The sequence below is a fragment of the Ptiloglossa arizonensis genome, chromosome 1, assembly GCF_051014685.1.
Source record: "Ptiloglossa arizonensis isolate GNS036 chromosome 1, iyPtiAriz1_principal, whole genome shotgun sequence".
NCBI classification, from domain to species: Eukaryota; Metazoa; Arthropoda; class Insecta; order Hymenoptera; family Colletidae; genus Ptiloglossa; species Ptiloglossa arizonensis.
This window is the reverse complement of record NC_135048.1, coordinates 20,094,905-20,106,291: the sequence shown is the minus strand read 5'-3', so window position 1 is coordinate 20,106,291 and position 11,387 is coordinate 20,094,905. Positions and strand designations below refer to the sequence as shown.

The 11,387-nt window shown below is 42.1% G+C and overlaps 1 protein-coding gene across 3 annotated transcripts in view; it reads left to right on the top strand.

Moving 5' to 3' along the window:
* The first annotated feature begins 7,589 nt into the window (after nt 1–7,589).
* LOC143143886 (putative G-protein coupled receptor CG31760) overlaps nt 7,590–11,387 on the top strand; it is a 49,142-nt gene continuing 45,344 nt past the window's right edge. For all 3 annotated transcript variants that reach the window (XM_076305757.1, XM_076305749.1, XM_076305740.1), the window contains exon 1: nt 7,590–7,894. The gene's annotated coding sequence lies outside the window, so the exon portion shown is untranslated. The remainder of the gene's footprint in view (nt 7,895–11,387) is intronic.

The window sequence follows — 11,387 nt, the reverse complement described above, 5'->3', positions numbered from 1 at the left end:
AGATACTTCTTTCTTCTTCTTTTCTTTTAGTTAAGTTTAATTCGCGAGTAACTCGTTTCGTGGAACAATAAATTGTCCAATGTGTTGAAAATTACAGTAAAAGATTTCTCGGAGCTTCTTCGGTATCATCCACGTTGCACGTAATCGTCTTCAGATAGAATAGAGAGACAGAAGAATAATCGTTTTAGAAATTGATAAAACGTAATGTAATAACACCTACTTACATTTTTCCTAAGTTCGAGAGAGATAAAAGATAAAATTTGCACAACTTCGTAGCGATTGTTTCATTTAATCTAATCGTGACTCGATACACCTACCGTAGCACGATTCGAACGCTTGCTCGGACACTTGTTCTTCACAGCTGGCATTAAATTGCTTTGCGTTTCACGAATCGCGTTTTAGCTTCATTAGCGTGTAGCTTCTCGCTTATTATACTTTCTACGACATTCGTAACACGATTTTGGACGTTGAGTTACTTTTTCGGTAATTCGTTGTCTCTTCCGAGAAGATCGTTCGCCTATTGATTTTTTAAAAACAAGGACCGAACGTTCACAGCAACAATATTTACCAGTTTGTGAAACATCGATCATCGTTACTTTACACCTTAGAGGTTACGCTGATAGACCCCCCAGAACCGTTTGATTTTTTTCTTCCTTTCTTAAATATCGTTCTTGAAGATGCGAGAGCCGATAAATATTTTACACGGGAGAAATATCGTATTTCTAAGATTTTCCGACCGGTAGGGTCAACAAGCCCCTCACTGCCCCCCTCTTAAGTCTCGCGACGAATGCGTGGCGGCAAAAAGGTGGTAGCAAAACTCGCGGATAATTTTAAAGTTGCCGCAAGAATCCTCGATGTTTATATAACGCGTTATCTTGCGCGCAAAACTGAGCAAACGTTTCTTTGCCGCGATAATTATCGCGCTCTTGTAATTTTCGGAGGCAACTAGAGCATCATTGAGTAGTTTCATCGCCCGTTCGACACAGCGTCTCATTAAAATACTGAAGTGGCACGAACACCCGATATTTATTTTTACGAACCAGTCGTACACAGTGGAACGTGACGTGTTCCATCGATCAAATTAACGACCGAACCGCTGTAAAACTTAATCGATTGGACAGAAATTATTCACCAAACTCGGTATAAACCAGTGTAGAGGGTCCCTTTATAATCCAAGGGGAACGAAAGAAAATTTTTCACCTAAAAGAAAAGGGGAACAAGTTAAAGGCCCGTTATTATTAACATCGAATCGTTTCGTAAGTCAGCTGCGTATTTTTTTTTTTTTTATCAGAAAAGAAACAAAATACACGGACAAATATTAATTGTTCACCTGAGTGATCACTCTCCAATTTAAACTTTCAATAAATATTCCCTATTCCTAAATTTTGATTCAAGAAGGTGAATCAACGAATCTGTTACTTGTATTTTCATAATTTTTTGTATTCCATTCGTTGTAACATATATTTTAGCGAATGTATTCATTAACCGGAATCTTTTATTTGCTTTTTTTTTTAAATAATCGTCCACGTACAACGACTGGAAAATTCAGTTGAAACGAAGTGTTGATAAAAAAATTTTTCAACGTATCACGGGTATAACAGTGCTCTCAACTTTTTAGAGAAGTGTCATCAAAAATGTTTGGGAGCCGCGTGAATTTAAATTTTCGATTTTAATTTCTGAATGCTTAATCCCGTTAAGTTACGCTCCAAAAACGGGGAAACCGCGGTGACGGCATCGAATGGTGTTCATTCGCTTTCGAGCGAACGAAATATGAAGAACCTAACGACATCGCGCAGATAAACTTTACTTAGAAACAAATTCACGGGCGGAAATCAGAGAAAGTTCTGACGCAATTAGAGGTCTAGTTGTTTCTTGGAGGCTCTCGCGAGTACCCTCTACCTTTGACTTTCATCTTCGCGAGGAACTGTGAAAGCTGCGAATACTGAGCGCCCTTAAGAATAAACAGTGCTTGGATAAGCAAGTTGGGTCTACTTTCACGGAGTGGAACATTAAAAATAGTACACCTATACAGGCCGTGCAAGAAACAGTTGCCGAAACTTTGCGTATAAACGATTAGAAATGAGTAAACCGTCTTCAAAGTATTCGCACGACACGGTAAATGTGTGTACATCTTACGATTACTTACTCCAGTATTCGAATAGTATTCGAATTACATCCGTCGAGTTTTTAAATAGTATTCGAATTACATTCGTCAAGTACTCGAATAGTATTCGAATTACATCCGTCGAGTTTTTAAATAGTATTCGAATTACATTCGTCAAGTACTCGAACATTATTCGAACAGTATTCGAACAACGTTCATCGATTGCATTAGTTTTTTAAATTTGTTAACTTCGAATTTATTCCATGACGTAAGTTTTGGTTTGAACTATACACTTTGGTTTGTACTTTCGATTTTTATCTCCTCTAATTATTTCTTTGCTCTTTTTCCCGTCGAATGTATATCAAAAATACTTGTACGTTGCACTCGGTAGCTGTATAATTACGAAATACTTTTATTCGGTTTCGTTGTCGAGTACAAAATACAGAAGTACCTTATAGATTCCACGGCAGTGAATGACAAATGTATTATGCATTTCGTATTCAATAGCCGAGTAAGTAAACAATACTTTCAAGCAGAACTTCGATTATCGGGAACAACAAGAAGACAAAATATTCTCGATAAACCAATTTTCCAATAATCGATCCAGAGAAACAAAAATAAGAAATTTATAACAGGCAAATGCGAATGTTTATCTCTTTGTTTGATATTTATTTGTTACGCACGAATATCTATTCTCGACGAAGACTGTCACAATATTTTAAGAATTAATCGTCTTTAAAGGAAGGGTTTCGCAATCCTCTCGGTACAAATATTTGCCAACTGTCTACTTTTGCCGTGGCTTTGGTCATTTTAATACAACGCGTAACGCACTTTCCGCGTCAAGGCTTTGCGGGATAGTGGAATAAACATTCGGCTGGTAACACAACCAGCTTTTATCGTTAAATAAAATTATCGAAGAAATATCAATTTTATTAATTCGCGTGGCTCGTCGGTGGTAACCGTTGACCTGAAAAATTTTCGTACAAAGTATTTTTAAATAATATGAATATTTATTCGTTACGTTATAATACGAGTGTTTACTCGATTCACTGAATATAAATATTCTTTATTCGAATACCGAATACGGAACAATGCTACAGGAGTATGCAATACTCGACGGAGCAAATAAGAAAATACGATTTACCGAGTACAAGTATTCTTTATTCGAATACCGAATACAGAATAGTTATAGGAATACGCGATACTCGACAGAGTAAATAAGAAAATACGATTTACCGAGTACAAGTATTCTTTATTCGAATACCGAATACAGAATAGTTATAGGAATGCGCGATACTCGACAGAGCAAATAAGAAAATACGATTTACCGAGTACAAGTATTCTTTATTCGAATACCGAATACAGAATAGTTATAGGAATACGCGATACTCGACAGAGCAAATAAGAAAATACGATTTACCGAATACAAGTATTCTTTATTCGAATACCGAATACAGAATAGTTATAGGAATACGCGATACTGGACAGAGCAAATAACAAAATACGATTAATGTGTAAAATTCTCGTCGTTAAAATCCTTCCAGAAAGCATTCTTTGATAAATGTGTTTATCCAGAAATTCTCAATATTTCAGGCTCTTTTTTCATACTCGTCGACCTTTACGCTCTGAGCTCGACACCGGCGAAAAAAAAAAACCCTCGCGCAGATCGTGACCACCCCATGTAAGAAGTATTCTCGTCCCTTTATCCTTAACCGGGCATAACGGATAGGCATAAGAGAATCGAGGGCCGTGCGATTTATCGTTCCAGGTCCTTCGTTTTCACCCTTGACAGAGCGTAGAACTGATCAATAAATACAATTCGTATGAGCTATTGCATCCGGGGTTATTTGATTTGAACCGGAATACTCGAGATATCCGGATATCCGTGTACCCATGAGATATACGAGAAAACAAAGACTTCCTGGACACGCTATACTCTGAGGAGACCGAGAGAACCGTCCCGAGGGGTACCACGAGGTAATGGGGGATGCTTCTCGACTCGATGCGCAGATTTTCCTTACGTCTGGCTCGATAGCTACGGTGTTAAGAGTATCGATTTAACACCGATCGATAGACGATACCGTTTGTAGATGTTGCTTAATCGCGTGTATTACGAAGAAGCGATCAAAATGCGAATCAATAGGACCCGTGTCCCTCACAGGACAGTTCTCTTCAACTCCCAATAGTACTCGGATATACTCGAGAGCCCCGTGCTGCCCTGTGTTATCGGATGTAATCTGATAGAGTACTACGGGATCACAGCTATGCACCGTGCTGAGGCAGAATGATACTAGCAGATAGAACAATGGTACACGACAGACCAGACACCTCATCAAACGATCGTACAAAGAGAACCGTGGACATCCTCTGTGTCGCAGTATCGAATACTCGTAACGTTCGAATTGAGATTCAAACTATTCGAATAATTTAGTATTCGAGTAACGTTATTCGAATAGACGAGTATTTGAATATTATTGTTCGAATAATCGAGCATTCGAGTGTCGTTCAAATGGTAGAGTACAGTTACTCGAATATTTTACTATTCAAATATCTGTGTAGAAAAAATATTCTACTGTGAAAAAAAAAAGGGAAACATTACGAATTTTAAATCTTCCATCGCAAATTTTACATATTTTTACATACAAAAGAGGTACAATTTGTTCCAGTTCCTATTACAGAACCACCCCGTATATTATGACAGTGGTTTTAACCTCGTGAAGCTTCAAAGCTGCACGAAGCAAACTTTGAGAAATGCTGCTCCATGGTATAATAACAAACCGAAAACTGAACGTAAAATCAGGCTTTGCGGAAAATAGTATTCATACACGTATAAAGTCATGAAAATTTCTAAAGCACCGAGAAAGAACACGTATCGTTCTATACAGGATGTTAAGGTAACCATACTTGAAAAGCGTATTCTACTCACCGCAAGGATGAAAGAAAGTCGTACGAACACGGTTCCGAAAACGCCTTCGCTTCCAATTATAAATACTTTTCGTTTGCGAGAAAGTCGAGCAAAAATCAATCGAATAACCGTCGAAGACTATATTATATATAGTAGTAATTTGACAGAATGAGAAAGTTACAGAGTATTTTATTTCAGAACCGTGCTTCACGAATTGGATATCAAAATCTCCAAAGAGAAGATCGAAGCAGTTTTTATACAGGATAATTATTTCCAATCAACTTATTCGTTAACTATAAACAATTTGATCTCTATTTCATTTTTAATAACTAGCATGACCACCTGTTGCCCTTACAAGCTCCAATTATTCTATTTTTCATTCCCCGGACTAGATTTTCTCTTGTTTCACGACCAATCGAATTTCTACGCATTTTATTTCTAATGTGCTCGTATTCATCTTCATTTTTCATCCCACGAGTGTTCGATCGAATTCATGTAACTGCTGCGATACATTATACGACAAATCACTCTTTAACACGTTTAACCGTTATTTCGGGTCCTGGTCTCGTTTAAACACGAGCACTTATCCGAGTTATAACTTTATCGCGCTATTGCTTCAAATTTCTCTCGATATAATTTTAATAAACCTGTCGGTTCATCGTAGAATTGAAAAATTTCACATTTTCAATCTCCGAAACAATCCGCGCGAATCAAAGTGAAATATCTCCTCTTCCGTGTTCAACTATAGAGCACGTATTAATTATTTTTAAGCGTTTACTCTTTCACGTCGTGCCATCGAATTATGGAATCGTTCTTTTCAATGATTGTAGAGCCACAACGCGTAGTCGTCTGCTGTGGGATACAAAATATGCGTTTGAAAAATTTTTAAATACATTTAATAATTCTTATCCCCACGACTGCTCGAAAGGAATTAATTCTTTCATGCTCTCTGTAGAAAAAAACGTACGTAATTTTGCTTATGTCACATTTTACCAAATATTGATAAATTCGATCCTGGAAATCAAATTCTACGACCCAAAGAACCCCTTGACTTTCGACCGCTATTTTTATTGCAAAAAAAAAACAACGAAATCCCAGCGCTACGATTTCTGATCGTCTATTTCTAGAATATTTGCAATCCTAAGACTCGCATCTACCTGCTACTATGTTATGTTCGCACTTAAAATGTTGCGTTTCAAATATCAAGAACTTACGTATCCTCTGGATAAATAGTTTCCATCTCAAAAATCAAATTCCAAGAACCAGAGAATCTCTTCACTCTCGTACTATTTGCATCGCAAAAACAGAAAACATCAGGTTTGTTGTTTCACCTCTACTTAGTGGTTTTCAACGTCTATTTCAAGAATTCGTGGCTCTGTGCATTCCTAGGACCCGTACCCACCTACCGTATTACATAACATTAAAATTATTCCGTTCCCAACAATCACAACTTCTCCTCCTGAAAAATACCTAATCTTCCCCAACTGCCTTCTTCCCAACCTATGAATACTTTTCACCCCCAAAATCAAATTCCACGACCCGGAGAATCTCTTCATCCTCGTACTATTTGCATCACAAAAACAGAAAACAACAAACACCTCTACTCAGTGATTTTCGATCGTCTATTTCAAGAATTCGTGGCTCTGTGCATTCCTAGGACCCGTATCCACCTACCGTGTTACATAACATTAAAATTATTCCGATCGCAACTTATTCTCCTGAAAAATACCTAATCTCCCTCAAATGCCTTTTTCCCAACCCACGAATACTTTCCATCCCCAAAATCAAATTCCACGACCCGGAGAATCTCTTCACATTCGTACTATTTGCATCGCAAAAACAGAAAACAACAGGTTTGTTGTTTCACCTGTACTTAGTGATTTTCGATCGTCTATTTCAAGAATTGTTGCCTCTGTGCATTCCTAGGACCCGTACCCACCTACCGTATTACATAACATTAAAATTATTCCGTTCCCAACAATCACAACTTCTCCTCCTGAAAAATACCTAATCTTCCCCAACTGCCTTTTTCCCAACCCATAAATACATTCCATCCCCAAAATCAAATTCCACGACCCGGAGGACCTCTCGACCCTCGACTCGTCGTTTCGATCTTCTCCGCCCTTCGAAAAAGAAAAAGAAAAAAAAAAGAAAAGGAAAAGGGAAAAAAATTAATAAAACCCAAGGAAGCCCGAAGCGGGAGTATTTTCGCTCGCCGCGTTTCGAGTCATCCATCGCGGCGCGCGCGGACACATCGAAATCGCAATGATCGCGTCCCAGTTCCGTTTGGACGAGCGGCCGCGGATGGACGGGTCCATGAGAGAAACGGCAAAGAAAAGCACATCGAGCCGTAGGCTCGACCGCCGAGGAGGCAAACGGTTACGCGCGCGAGTCGCTCGGGTCGGCGCGACGCGGCTCGGCTCGGCTCGTCTCGGCGCGGCGCGGCACGACGCGGCGCTGCGCCTGTATCCGTGGTGGATTTCCTCGAGTGGAGGCAAAGTTTGATTTTGCGGAGGGCGCACGCCCCGCTCCCAGCTGCACAACCGACTGGTCTTTAAGCAGTCACGAACGAGCCTTCGTTCGTCGCAGCCGCGGGAGAACGCGATTTCCTTCTCCTCCTCGTCGTCCTCGTCGTCGTCGTCGTCCTCGTCGTCGTCGTCGTCGTCCTTCTCCTCCTCCTTCTTCTCGTCGTTCGCTGGTTCGTTTCTCACGGTACGCGAAACACGACCCTCGAAACACACGGACGATTGCCCGACTGTCACCCTGTGCGTGTATCGGCGAGCGTACAAGTGCCAGTGACACCTCGATCGCGGTGCACCTGTCCGTCCGGGTAACCTGGACGAGATACCTACTACCCTGTCGGGTGAGGGCCAGGCCTGTCTCACGTAAGTTCGTCGCGAGTGTTTTATAACCCCGCCGCGAACAATCTCGGGAGATCGTTGAACGTTGCTGCGAGTTACTACTCGTGTAATCGCCACCCTGGTTACGGAGACGGTGAATTAATCGGGAATTTCACGCGTATTCGAGTGATCGCCGAGTCGTCGGGTTAGCAGCAGATGCGGGTTGCCACGGGATCGAAAGATTCGAGCACCCGGGACCCAGGGGAGGGAGGGTGGGTAGGGGACGGGGCTTGGGGGAGAGTTTCGAATCGAGCCTGCGAGAGTAACGGATCGACGAACAGTGTTTACAGATTTGTCAACGAGTCGATAAACCCTCCATCGGTAGGGATATTTAACGCGTACGAGCGATCGTTCTCCCGTACAACGTCCACCACCTCGATGATCGATGGTAACCCCCGGTTGGTGCATCGCGCGAATCTTCGGTGCAACGAAACGGAACCGTATCGCACGCGTTTTACGGTGCAACGATAAACGGGTAAACCGTCAACTCGGTTCCCGTTAACCGTACGGCGGGTGTTGCTAACCGCGCAATTTTATCCTCCGCGCAACACGTTCTCCCCGTGTCAAGTTTTCCGCGGTACCTGGGCTACCACCGATCGTTGGTAAATTTCACGCGTTCCGTTCGTCGTTCGATTCCGTACCGTGTGATCGTTATTTCGCCGATTCTGCGTGGATATATATATCTATATATGTATATATATACATATATATATATATATATATGAGGGACGGGTGAACCGCGAGATCGAACGACGAAAATCCACGAGTTCCCGTGACCGCGACGGGAATCCCCGACGAGAGCAACGAGAATGATCGAGCGGACCCGTCGAGTCGCGAGTTTTTGATCCCGCGGTCCAAGGAGGGGAAAAATTTCCGGAACCGCCTAATTGTTCACTCTCGAGGACCTTAATACGCCGGAGAACTAATTTCACGGGAACACGACGCGGGGGCGAGAGACTCGACGAGAGCTCGGGAGAACGTTACATTTCCATTTCGTTCGTTCCTTAATTGGACAGGTGGTTAAACAGTACGAGTATCTGGGGGACGGTGGTAACGTTGAAATTTACAACGATCGTAAAAACCGTGGAACTCGAAGGGTTGCTTTCAATTTCGAGAAGAACGAACGCGATTCAACGACCACACCGGACCGCTTTCGACGGTTCATTCGTTGCGCGAACGTTCGCGATACTTTCGCGAACGATCGACGAATAGACGTTTCGTCGTGCGACGTTTTCGACGCTTCGAGCGTCGAGAAACGAAACGGATACCCACTGTGCGGAAGATCTCCTCGGGTATCCGATACGCGTACGCGTTGAACGCCCATGGGCGTTCGCCGCACGGTATCGACCGTTCGATCGAGCGTCCGAACGTCGATCGTGGTCCAAAGGATCGATAATGATTCTCGACCGATTTTTCGTCTTTCTCTTCGAAAGTATCCCTCCGATCTGCGCGGTCGTTTCGCGATACTTTCCGACGCGACGCGATCAACGCTTCGGTTAATTACAATTTGCTCCCGTGGTCGAGGTACGATCTCTCCACCCGGGGAATTCGTCGAGGACGATAATACGACCCTCCGCGCGAAGAAAAAAATAATAATAAAAGCACCGTGCGACTTTAACAAACTTCCGTACCCGACGATAGGGTTCGTGGGACGGTTATTCGATCGATGTTAATTAATCGAATCGACGATATTAATTTACCCGTGTATCCGAAACAAATTTCTTAAACGCTTGGAAGCTCTCGGCGATCCTCTTGGCGGTGTTCGATCGATCGAACCAAGTCCGATACCGTGTTGCTCGCACCGCTAGAAAATCGTAATAACGAACCTGGGACGTATTACGAGGCAAGCTTTACGTTCCTCGTCTCGGCGTGTGACCGTGCAATAAACAGTCCGTCCAATAGGAGCCACGTTCCTCGCAGGAGCACTCCAGCGAGCTCCTAACTATACCCGTTCCAGAAATTGACCGGTGTTATCTGTCTCGCGTGAGAAATAGTTCCGGTCGCTGGTGGTGGGGATGGATCGCGACAACTTGACGAACGATACTACGCGTCGAGCGAACATCCAGTTTTACGGGTCCCTGGACGAACGATTCGGATTTCGGAACTTTCGGAAAATCTCAAGCGGCCCGGAAATGGTTTCACCGTCCCGCTCGATCGAGGAACCGATAAGAAATATTGATTTTTAAGCGGGGCCCTCGAAAGTGGAACGTTTGAACTTTTGCAATTTGAATTTCATCGTTTCGATGTCAACCGAAACTACCTCGCGAATCGGTTCGAAACCTAGCGAGAACGAACCCGGAACGAACAGGAACTCGTCCTCGATTTTGTCCATTGTGTGACTACGTATACCATTGAGGCGATTTTTTTGAAAAGATGTAAGAATTGTTCAATACTCGATCGAATAATTTGACGAAAAACGGTAGAAGATCGCGTACGCGTGCAAGATCGGAACGATCGAGTAATTACCGATTGATTTCTTTTTTTGAACAATTAAACTTTCAACGAGCGAATTATTCTCAAATCGTTTATTTATTCTTAACGATCGAACACTTGCGTTAAGATTCTTTCTCGCGTTTAACGTCTACGTTCTTTTGAACGTTTATATAATTACGTAGCCGATAAATTATAAGAATTGCTCGTCGCGCCTAAGAGAATTCGTTGTTCGTTTCCTTTTTACGAGAAAAAAAAAAATCGAGCTTCATTTTCATATTTTTGTTTCGGATCACGCGACAGATCGACCGTACGAATAATACCGTTGAAGTTGGAACGAATCGAAAGGATACCTCTCGATCGACGAAAAATACCTGAGTTATAAGCTATGCGAGTTATTTATTTCGATTGTTTGCTATATTTCCACATTCCGTGCGAGCACACGTAAAGCTTCACGAGCTATTTTCTCGGGAACTACATATTAGGGATAACGACAAAATTCTTTTCCGGCAATTTGAACATCGCTGCAGCTTTTTACACGACACGGTAATACCCGCTTTCAAGTGACAAATTCTACACTGGGTTCAAGTGACGGAATCTTCCCCACTGTTATGTTTATTCAACGCGAGTCAGCCGTCGACTCGTGCAGCGCGACGCCCGCAGGCGACAGCGAGCTTTGTCGCTCACGAGATCCAATTTCGTTCTATAATCAAAATTAAAACTTTCATATATTCGTTATTATATCTCCGTGAGAGTATTATCGATGGATCGGTGAGCTTTCCGCGATGAAAACGAGTCCAAACACGACCGTATTCGAACTGTTTTTAATTATACCTGCTCGAATGTTCTTCAGAAATAATTTCAATAAAATATCCTTAAAAATAATCCGAACCGATCCGCGTTCGGTCTCGTTTTCATTGGAATACTCTTGCCAACTTATTTATAATATTCTTGCGAAGACGTACCGAAAAAATATTGAAAGTTTAATTTTTGAATTTTATCCATAGATGAAATTTCTACATTTAGCACCTTCGCGACAGAATTATCG